Source organism: Humulus lupulus, chromosome 4, assembly GCF_963169125.1.
Source record: "Humulus lupulus chromosome 4, drHumLupu1.1, whole genome shotgun sequence".
NCBI lineage: Eukaryota > Viridiplantae > Streptophyta > Magnoliopsida > Rosales > Cannabaceae > Humulus > Humulus lupulus.
In genome coordinates, this window is record NC_084796.1 from 78,677,959 (window position 1) to 78,690,213 (window position 12,255).

The window sequence follows — 12,255 nt, forward strand, 5'->3', positions numbered from 1 at the left end:
ATATATTGCTCTTTGTACAAAAGTTGTGAACCCTTTTACAATGGTACCCTAGCCCTATTTATAGAGGCTGAGGGTCATTGATATCATTTATTACAAATAATCCCTAATTATTTGGGGATTTAATTGCTATTCAATCCCTCTGAATGTTCTAATAAAGACTATGGACCCATGCGTATCACACAGGGCCCAATTCGTATGTTACAGCCTACCAACTTTACGGGAGACACACCTATGACATTGTTAGAATGCGGCTCCACGTTTTCCCGTGTGAGACGACATTGTTGAGAATATCAATTTCTGAGTGTATGAACTTGACGCTACTACTTGAGTGGCCCATAAAGTTGTCAGATGATCTTGTGGTGGCCCAAGATTACTGTAACTGACACCTAGCCCTCTCTCCAGGCTCGAAGACAAAACTCCTAGACCTAGAGGACTATCAGATCAAGAAGACGAGAGGACTCCTAGAGTGGTCCATGAGACGTGGCCTTACTTGGAAACATCCACGCCTAAAAAGGGAAACGCGGGTCGCTCTGAGGATACTACACTCCGAGGAGCTCCGGGCGAGCTCTTTAGAGCTATAATATCTATCTAGGAGCTTAATTTCTTCTCTAATTACTGACACGTGTCCAGTGATCAAATTACGAAGAACAAAAACTATTAAGAATAGTAAAAAAATGATAAACCACCTGTTGATTTCCCATTGTTGGGCCTAGCAATCTGTGCAATTAATGAGGAGTCTTTTCCACTCCCAAGACATCCAATTCGTACCTGAAGCGTCTTTTCGTCCTGTATCCAATTCATCATTTTCCCTTGCTAATGATCAAGACTTGTGCCTTGACAATTGCGACTGTTGTATTATGCTGGAGTGCCTATCCCGTAGGTGATCAACGGTCGAGGTGGAGTTACTTCCACCCCAAACTCTTCGTGTATAAAACTCGAGAACCATATGTAACCTATTCAATTTAGTCATTTGACATTTAAAAAAATATCAGAGCTTTTAAACTCTTCCCAAAGATTCATCACTCCTAGAGCCCAAAACCTTCACCTTCACCAATGACTTGGACGGCTGGAGGGAATCTTCGTTCTTTTGGCTGAAAAACTAGTATTTTTGAGTTCGCACAGGTCATAACACTTATAGGTGCTTCATATTGAGTGAGTACTTTCAACCAGTTCTCATTTTTGGTTTGGTTTTGTTGATGCTATATTTCTCCAACAATGGATTAAGAAATCCGACAATAGAAATATTTGGCTTTTTTACTAAACCGTGATTGAAAAAATGGAAGATATCACAAACACTCACACTTTTACGTGGTTAAGTGGTTAAAATCCCCCTAGTCCACGAGACAATCTTATTAATCTCCTTAGGGCATTGGGTGAAATTGTTCGTGACAATTTCAACAGAGTTTTTGTATATCAAGAATGGGTCACTTTTTTTATCAATTCCCCTAGTATTTATAGAAGGTTTTCCTAGACAACTTTGGGTAACCGCAAACATAAATATGGTAAATATTAAACTCGAATAACCTCTCATTTACATAGGGATATGATTTCCAATGGAATTAACATCTGTTATCTCGTGTAATAAGTGTGTAATAAAATTTGGGCATTATTGAGTGTATAGGGAATCTACTGGTCTTTTTGGATCCTTCCCTGTGCGTCATGACCAGGCTTCCACGAGCTGGTCACTTCCTTCGAGTTGAATGCCTCATAACTAACCTATCTTGACACAAGTTACATTCAGTTTCAAAGAAGGCGTTCTTACCATCATGCATCTAGGACTAGGTTGCCGGCGCAAGAGGCAATATGAAGATTATCTAGCTGTCAAGTTGAACTCGAGCTACTAACTCAAGAGTTAACTAGATATTCTATTTGTACGCTTTCGCCATTTGCTTATATGCCAGCTATACCTCGTACTCAGTGATTTAGTTCATATTTAATTTGGGCTTTTAGGCTTCTATTATATGAAATTGTGCCCACCCATTACTTGAGTGCAAAACATGTGTTAGTTTGCCATAGGTGCCTGTTTGGGTATTGAGTAATGTGACAGCAATCCTGTTAACTTTTTTGCCGCCAAAGGGCTTATTCAATCTAGGCCCTTGGATCCCGAACTAACCTAATCGTGTAATGACGCAACTATTTCTAAGACCTTAGGCCATTAAAACTACTAGACATAGCTACTATTTTTGAGAAAACATACATAAGAAATAATCATAACTTTATTAAAACTCCAAAATAAATATTGTATCAATAACATAAAATTATAAATTTAAAATGTAATATGGCATGGGTACCCATGGTTTATAAAAAAATAAAACATAACTTTAAATACTAATTGCGAAATTACATCAAAACATAATTTTAAAGACATAAAATAAATAACGTCTTCCTCGATCAATACACAGTCCATTCATCCTTAACACACAAGCCAAGCTACCAGGAATCCTTCCTTGGATACTATGTGGCCGAGGAACGCTACTTGCGAAAGCCAAAATTCACACTTCTTGAACTTGGCGTAAAGTTAATGCTCTTTCAGTCACAACATAGTCAATCTTAAATGTTGCTCATGCTCGACTTAATCCTTTGAATACACCAAAATATCGTTGATGAACACTACGACGAATTTGTCCAAGTAATCCTTGAAGACCCAATTCATTAAATCCATAATTGCGGCTGGAGCGTTGGTAAGACCAAAAGACTTAACTAAAAACTCATAATGTCCATATCGAGCTCTAAAAGTTATCTTGGGAATATCCTCTTCCCGTACTTGAGCTAGTGATAACCAAACAGTAGATCAATCTAATAAAACACGATTTCCCCTCAGAGTTGATCAAATAAGTAGTCGATCTGGGGTAGCGGGTACTTGTTCTTAATTGTCACCTTATTCAGCTCGTGGGAGTCTAAACACATCCACATGCTTCCGTCCATCTTCTTCACAAATAGAACCAATGCTCCCCATGGCGAATGGCTCAGTCTAATGAAACCCAAGGCTAAGAGTTCTTGTAGTTGTGTCTTTAACTCCTTGAGTTCGGTAGGTGCCATCCGGTATCGTTCCTTTGAGATAGGCTCGGTTCCCAGTACTAGTTCGATTGTGAAGTCAATTTCCCGAGTCGGCAGCAACCCTGGGAAGTTGTCAGGAAATATATCTGGAAATTCCTTTATAACGTGGACATCTCCAACCGTTAGTGGTGTTTCCTTTACCACATCCGTGACGTTGGCTAAGAATGCGTGACATCCTCTCTCAATCATCCTCTGAGCATTGAGAGATAAGATAAGTGGTGTCCGTAGTCCTGAAACCTTTCCCATAAAACATAATTTCTTATCTTAAGGAGTTTCGAATGTCACTTTCTTACGTCTACAGTTGATGGTTGTGCCATGCCTTGCTAGCCCATTCATGCCCAGTATTACGTCAAAGTCTTTGATTTCTAGCTTTATCAAGTCTCCTTCTAGTTCTGTGCCCTCGATTTTGATTGGTACTCCTCGTAATATTCATGATGATAGAACTACTTCGCCTGAAGGAAATTCAGTTACAAACCTAGGTCTAAATCTTTCACAAGGTTTGTCTAATTTCTTTATCATTCCTAACGAGATATACAAGTGTGTTGCTCATGAATCAAGCAATACTGAACATATATTTTTGAGGATAGGAATTTGATCTGTGAACACTTTGTTACTAGCATCGGCTTCTCCCTGACTCAAGGCAAAGACTCTGGCTGGAACCATCTTGTTGCCCTTTTTTCTTCTTGTTTGAGTTGTGGACATTCCTTCTTTCGATGACCTTCCTTGCCACGGTTGTAACAACCTTTGGTGTTTGTACGACACTTCCCAGGATGTCTTTTATGGCACTTGGAGCACTGTGGGTATTCTACATAACCCGACCTATTACTTCCATTATTTGTCCATGCTCTTTTGTCATTGTCGGCCTGCTTACTATCATGATACTTCCATTTCTGGCCATTATTGTTGTGCTAGTGGTTGTTGTTGTGGTTTCAACCATTCCGAGTCTGATTCTACTCCTTAGGTTCAAACTTGCATCCTCCTTACTAACATTTTCTTGGAGTATTTCCACAGCTATAGTCATTTCTAGAGCATCGACATAAGAAATGGTTCCAAAATTTCCAAGCTTGACTACAGCTCAATCTTGGGTCTGAGTCCCGTGGTGAACTTGGCAACCCTTAAGAAATCGGTTGGGACCAACTTTGGCGTGAACTTGGCTAGTCGATTGAATTGTCGAGCGTACTCGACTACTGTCGAATTACCATGCTTCAGACAGGCAAACTCTTCCACCCTCGTAGTGATGACGGCTAAGTTGTAATACTTTTTGTGAAATAGCTCCATAAATCTAGCCCAAGTCATGGTGGCGACGTCATGAGTTTGTTCTACTGAATCCCACTAGATTTTAGCATCCTTTCTCAAAAGAGAAGAAACACATGATATGCAATCTGCATTGCTGAGTTTCATGTGTGCTAGGATCGGCTCTACATTCCTGAGCCATTCTTCAGCCTCAAAGGGGTCGGTTGTCCCTTCAAAGTTTGAAGCGTGTTGCTTACAGAAATGCTCGTAGACTGGCTCTATGTACTGAGCAGGATAAGGCCCATAGTTCTCCATTGGCCATCCCCCATATGGACCTACTTACTGGGATGCTTGAGCTGTTGGCTGAGGCTGCGATAGTGACTGAGGCTGGGGCTGAGTCTGAGGCTGTCGTTGCAGCAGTTCTTCCACTTGTTGATGTAGTTGGATAATCTCAGCATTGTTGTTAACTGGTGGCGGTGCATTTCTATTGGCAGTAGCAGTAGTAGCACGCGTTCCCCTTCTTCAGACTGGAGGGGCTTCCAGAGTCTCGTTGGCTGTGCTAGAGGCATTGCTGTTCGTGCGTGTAGACCTTTGTAAGGACATCTTCAGAAAAATTCTAACAATCGAGAAAACATGTTAGAACTTACCCTAATAGTATCTAAGGAAAAACTTAGTCTAAGTAAACATAACTCGGACCTATCAATTATGATTTCTTATGAAAAATTATGTAAGCCTTCTTTATAATTAAGGTGTGTTTCTATACATAGAAAAATAAGCCAACTTTATAATTTTCTAAGTCTGTTTGTAACCACCCTATATGACTTAATTCTCAGGCTCGAGACTCGTTGCTGTTCCAAAGTTAACCATATTGGGGGAGGGCTGGAATCAGTAAAATCGTTCCCGCTACTATGGCCCCTAAACTCTCAATACAGAACTCGATCCATTGTTTTGTATCCAGCCTCACCAAACACAGTCATTATTTATTTATTTATTTATTCTAAATTTATTATGAATGTAAAAAAAATCAAACTTAAACATGTCATTTAAAAATAATAACTTTATTCATTTGGAAAATGATTTTCACTATGTACAATCATAAATTCAAAAAATAAATAAAGAAATGAATAAACTAAACTAAAAATAACTAGGGTAAATCTAAAAATCAGAATCCTCTACATCTGACCCTTCATCTAACATATCATCATCTGTTTCTTCATAATACTCATTACTATGAGCCTCGAAACTTCCTCGGGGAATTTTTATTAAGATATTATGCTTTTGTTCATTAGTGAATTGAAATTCAAACTTAAAGGTGAACTGTAGTATATGGAAATATTATCTCATGGCTACCGATAAATCATCTTCATCATCTATAGTCTCCCATAATTCTTTTAATGTTGAAATTATAGAAGGAAAATCTTTAAAAATCCTAATTACTAAGACATATTGTTCCATGGCTCTCATCATAATTTGCTTAATGGTTTGAAGGTGAACTATCCCCTTGTGAAATAGGATAAATCTTTGAGTGATTCTTTCTAGCACTCCTATTGTATTCCTTGGCTCTCTAATCATTTTCAATACCTTAATGGCTCGGATATCTTTATAGGTCAAAGCTCCATTCATTTTTAAATGAAGACATAATGACTAAAACATTAGCTATAAACATAAACATACTAATCATAATATAAACACTTACATTGGCGGTTAGATCTAGAGCTTGTGCGTGTGTATCAAGGAGAACTTCATGCATATGAGCTATGGGCTCTGATACCAACTGTAATGCCCCGACTAATTCAAGACCTCGGACCATTAAATACTAATAAACATAACTACTATTTTTGAAGACATGTATAAAGCAATAGAAGTTTAGTAAAAAAAAAATCCAAAATACGGTACAAGATCCCATTGTTTAACACAAAAACATAAAGAAAACATACTATTTTATTAATTGTCCAAAACTATATGCGAAAAATAAATACATGAATTAAAGACTTAAAATAACTTCATTCTCGATCTTCCAGCAGTCCATTCAATCAGTCCATCCCTAATACACATGCCAAGCTGCCAGGAATCTGACCTGCCTTCCATGCTCATTTTTCTGCACCGTCTAAAATAATAGGAATGAGCCTTAATGCCCAGCAGGGAAAATCTACTAAAAACATATATCATAAATCATAAGACTATATCATAAAACATATATTATAAAACTTATGATGTAAAAACGTATATCATATACGACTACAATATTAATTGCCATTAACTCATTGTCGTAGCATGTGATAAAACAATCTAGGTCCCCAGTCTACTAACCGAGGTAGCTTAGATGACAAAATAGTATATGATAACCCATCTACGTCCTCAGTCTACTAATCGAGGTAGGGTAAATCATAACTCAACTCCACAATAATGATAAAAAATATTGGGATTTGCTATCTAAGCAAGTATAAGTCCCAAGTGACCACTGTAATGACCCAAGTATTTCTATGACCTTGGACCATTAAAACTACTAGACATATCCACTATTTTTGAGAAAACATACATAAAAAATAATCATAACTTTATTAAAAACTCCAAAGTAAATATTGAAATACATAAATGAGTGGTATGGGATCCCATTCTTTTAAAATAAAACATAACTGTAAATTAAATGAAGTTGTTTGACCTGTAACCAATAGAATGTTCCAGTGCTAGAAATTTGACCTGTAACCACCGAGGAACTGACCTCAGCCTCTACCTAGGTCAAGGTGAACACCCGAGCAGGCATCAGGTTGTCCACCTTCTTGGGCTCTTCCTTTCTGACTCTAGGGCAGTCTTTCTTCAAGTGCCCCACACTGCCACATACAAAGCAGGCCTTCACTCGACATTCCCCAATATAGCACCTTCTACACTGAGTACACTCTAGGAATGCTTTCCAGGTCTCACCGCCACCCTGGCGGCCTATCTGTATGCCCCGTGGCCTCCTATCTAGCCCTGGAGCTGAAACTGTATCTGGAGTCTTTGTATTTTGGTCAATGAGGCCTTCGCCCCTAGCAAAGCCTATAAATGGAGGTCCCAGCCTCCTAGAATCCCTTATGGCCCCATTATCATGCCAGATCTTGTTCTCTACTCTCTCAGCTATAAGTGCCCTCTGCAAAGCCTGTGCATAGGCGGTCAATCCTATCATAGTAGTAATACGAACATCCCAGGCTATCATAGGTTGTAGTGCATGGAGAAACCTCTCTCTTCTAGTCCCATCAGTGGGCACCAAATTCCCGTCAAACTTTGCCAATCTGTCCAACTTCAGGGCAAAATCAGTCACTGTCATGTTACCCTGAAGTTATTTGTTAAACTCTTCAGCCTTCGCAGCTTTAACTGCATCATTGTAGTACATCTCGTTAAATAGAGTTTTGAACTCTTTGTTGGAGTAGCTTATACAGGATCTTTATTTATTTTCATGTATATCTAATATTAAACAAATTAATACGAGATAGCCTAAAATATGTTTCTAAAATTGAATTCAAAGAGAAACAAAGAATAGAATACTTACAGTATACGCAGCGGAATTAAAGAGTCCTTCCTTCAGTTTCTCTAACTCTTGTATCCTTTCTGTCGCAGAGTATTATCAAGAAACTGAACTGATCTTCTATTTTCTTCACAATCTACCAATGTATCCTTAGAACCACCTAGACTAGTGTGGGAAATTCTCAACACATGAGATAGATATAGAGAGAAGAAGAGAAAATAACAAAGTGGCTTAGAAAAGGACTTGTGTTTAGAGAGAATCTAAAACTATGAGAAAATCTGACTTGTGACTTATCAAACTTATATTTTGACTTCACTCTAAGCACTCCTTTTATAGACTCAATTAGGCCATTTAATTTAATTAAAAAATCAATAAAATAATAGCCATTTTGAAGCTCTAGGTCGAAATTATCATGGGCTATAGGCCCGTGAAGTTTCCCATTTGATTATAAGCCCATTGGACTTAAAATCAAGGCCTGTATTATTTTCTATTGATTTAATTAATTAAATAATTATTTAAATCCTTTATCAAATTAATTATTTCTAATTTGAACCTTGATTTAAACTTATTTATTAATTTAGAAACCAATTTATCTTAATTAATAAATCTGCCATAATTTCTCTTTTCTTCTCAAAATTACACAACTCTGTGAAACTATCCAAAATTGACCTGGTCAACATTGATAATTCTAATTGATGATTAAATCAATTAATTGATACTATCTAGATGATTTTATCCAAGGTACAATGGGGACCATGGGCCTATGAAATCAAGCTCCAATAAGTTATCATAAATCTAACAAATAAATTTACTAACTTATTAATTCCTCGTGACTCCACTATAGACTTGGAATTGCACTCTTCAATTCATAGAACGCTCTATAACAAATATAGATACACTATTAATTATCCATTGTTACAACCATAATTGTCACTCAATCCTCTATAGATGGTCTACAATGAGATAGGACTAAAATACCGTTTTACCCCTCATTGTATTTTATCCTTAAAACTCTTAGTTCCTTGTAAATGATATTTCAGTAAACTAATTTAATTACTGAAATGAGATCTCTATCATTTAACTCCTTGAACCAAACTAAAAGGAAACCATCGTTTCACTTCTTCATCAGAAGCTATAGATGTTCATATCTATGATTAACACTCCCACTCAATTATACTACCGAGTTCCCAAGATGTAAGTATGGGCTAGTCCGTAGGGTAAGCTGGTAACGAACAAGTCAAAGAACTCAAATGATACAATCACTTAGAATACTAACCACTCAGAATTGAGATTGAATTGACCTATCGTCAACTATATGATATGACTAGAATAGATAATAACGGTATGTTTACTTATCTTATCAACTGTCAATATCGGTCTAGTCCGATGTAACAAATACATCCGATCTTATCTACTTTGCTAATGTTCTGGAAAGAACATAACACTATATTGTGTAAGTAGATCATATCGTAGATTGGCAAGTCAGTGTAAATCCGGTGCACTGACTAATCTTAGGACTAACTTATTTTGAACATATAATCATAAAAAAAAATCCAAAATACGGTACAAGATCCCATTGTTTAACTCAAAAACATAAAGAAAACATACTATTTTATTAATTGTCCAGGCTATCATGTAATTTTGATATTTTCTATTGATGTTAAATGCTAATTGTGTTTTATTCATTCAAGTATGTTTCATGCTTAATGCTTGCCATTGGTTGATCACCTTTAGTGAGTAATTGAATTTGTTTTGGCTGTTGAAAAGGGTTATAATTAATAGACATACAACTTGAAAGGTGAAAGATTAAGTTCTTTGAATTTAATTTGTGTTAGTATAGACATATATTAATGCCTTGCATAATCTTTTGGAATTGGTGCTTGGGATTGTATTCTTGTAATTAGATTTGCATAGACATATTCTAGTTTAATTAGAGAATTGATATCATAGTAACTTCAACGAAAGCTTATGAACTAAATTGGAATTCTAGATTAATTATTCCCAGTTTTCCACATTACTGCAGCATTAGCATCAAATTTACATTTTAGGAGGAATTAATTATTCTAGCTCATCATCATTATCTTGCTCTCTCATTCATTTGTTTATTTTATTTACCTTCTTGTGTAGTTTTTAGGTTTAACCAAATCTTTATTACTTTTTTTTGTTCCAATTTGTTAAGTGTTGATTTTATACAATTTATTGGCAACACAATCCCCGTGGAGACAATACCCACTTATCACTTTATTACTTGTTTGCCGACTGTGTAAACTTGCACAATTTTATTTGCTTAACTTTATGCAACAGGTTCATGTAGCCTTACAGCCATGCAACGGGAGGTGTTATAACAATCCCTCTCTTCTTTATGTTCCCCTTTCATGATTGCTATTCCCCCAAGAGTCAGGAATTTGATAGCTAAGTGATATATTGAGGTTATCACTTTCCATTTTGTTAGAGATGGTCTCCCTAATACTGCATTGAAAGCGGAAGAGCAATCTACTACGAGAAAGTTTGCCATGACAGTGGTTTGTCTAGGTTGCTCTCCCATGGTGACGACCAATTTGATCATTCCTAAGGGTTTTATTTTGTCCCTGGTGAATCCATATAAGGAGGTATGGGAGGGTTTCATGTTCTTGAAGCCCAAGCCAATCTTCTCCAAGCTGGTGCGATACAAGATGTCCACGAAGCTTTTATTGTCCATGAGGACTTGATGTACACTTATATTGGTCAGTTGTACTATCAACACTAGCAGGTCGTTGTGAGGGAAATGCACTCCTCGGGCATCTTCCTCTATCAAAGTGATCGAATTATTCTCCCCCTTAAAACTCTTCAGGGGTTGCTGCTCAAGGATCATGATGCACGAGGGAGGACTTCATCTAGCTTCCCTAGCATAACTATCTCGCCCCTTCCTTGACTCTCCTCCAAATCCTAGACCTCCGAAGATCATTCTTACTTCTCCTTGTATTTATGAGGCTCTTTCTTGGGCTCTTGCTAAGGCCGGCCCATCCTCTGATCTTTATTTTTCCCTTCTGACATATCTTCCCAAGTGCCCCTGCTTTTGAGTTCCTCAATTTCCACTTTTAAATGGGTACACTCCGCTTGTGGTATGGCAAATATGCTTGTGGTATTGACAACACTTACTGGGGTCCCTATTGGATCGGTCTTTTCTCATTAGTGAGGGTCTGTTGAAGGGGACATGGCTTTGATTCGCGAGGAAGATATGTTCCCTGATGTCTATCAGGCCAGTATAGAAGGTGTATGCTGTTTGCCTGGGGTCACCTCCCCGTTTGTGTTTTTTCTGGTGGTCATCCCTTGGCCCTTCATACACTTTCTTCTTTTTGCACCATTTGATCCTTCATGGACTAAGGGCATGGAGTGGGTTCACTTTTTCCTTTCCTAACGTTCACGTGGCTATCCTTGACACGAATGTATTTTTCTTACTCTTTCATAGAAGTCGTCTAAGTCAGTGACCTCTCTTTTGAGCTTATTCTCCCATAGCTTGCAGTCGGGACGTACTCTAGCGGTGATAGCCATCTTTAGTTCCCCGCAAGTCAAGCCTCACACCTTATCCGCTTCCATGTTTAATATATGAATATCATTTTTTACGCTTTCACCTTTGCCCTGCTTTATGTTAGCAAGATTGGTGCCCGACATGGTGTAATCGTGTACAACATGATGCTATTGGAGAAATTCATCAGAAAACTGCTATCATGACCTTATGGTTCCTGGGCTTATCCTCTTTAACCATTTGTATGCAGCCCCTTAACTTCATAAAGTCGTTGAAGGCACCAAGATGGTACTTGGGGTCGGTAACTCCCTCATAGGGGGTCATGTGAGGCTCTTTGAAGTTGGCGGGGTGTCGTTCAACCTGAATCTCTCTTCTTGTCTCCTTTTATTTAAGGAGTCCCTCAAATCTGATGGCTTGGCCTTTCCTTTCCCCTTGTCCTCCAAGGGGGCCATAGCGGATGTTGTCCATACGTTTGACCTTCTATTGAGCTTCTCCCTTAGGTCAGGGGGAGTCTCCTTAGACGTGACCTCGGCTTCATTTTGATAACAAGTGTCGTCCCTCTAGCTTTGGTATCAAGGGAGATTCACTGGCCTTGGGCCCTCAGGGCGCTTTGTCTAGGGAGTGTTATCGATGGAAATTCGGGTCCTCCCATTGTATACAATGACAGTGGTTTCTCCTCTTCCACACTCCTTCTCCTTGTGCATGGGAAGGGGTATGCTTGACTTTCGTTGCATTAGGCCATTCATCAATTCCTGCATGTTTTCCAGTGTCGTTTCCAACCTTTGCTTTTTTTTTTGTAACTCGCATATCTCATCCTCATAAGCGAGTTCTTCAACTGGAACTCACATAGTGTATCCGGGGACTCTTGCCCAGCCTGTGCGTAGAGGGACTTGGATCCCCGTGTCTGGATCACGGTGTAGCAGGAGGTCGAGGAGGAGGGTGTGTACCCACGCCACCT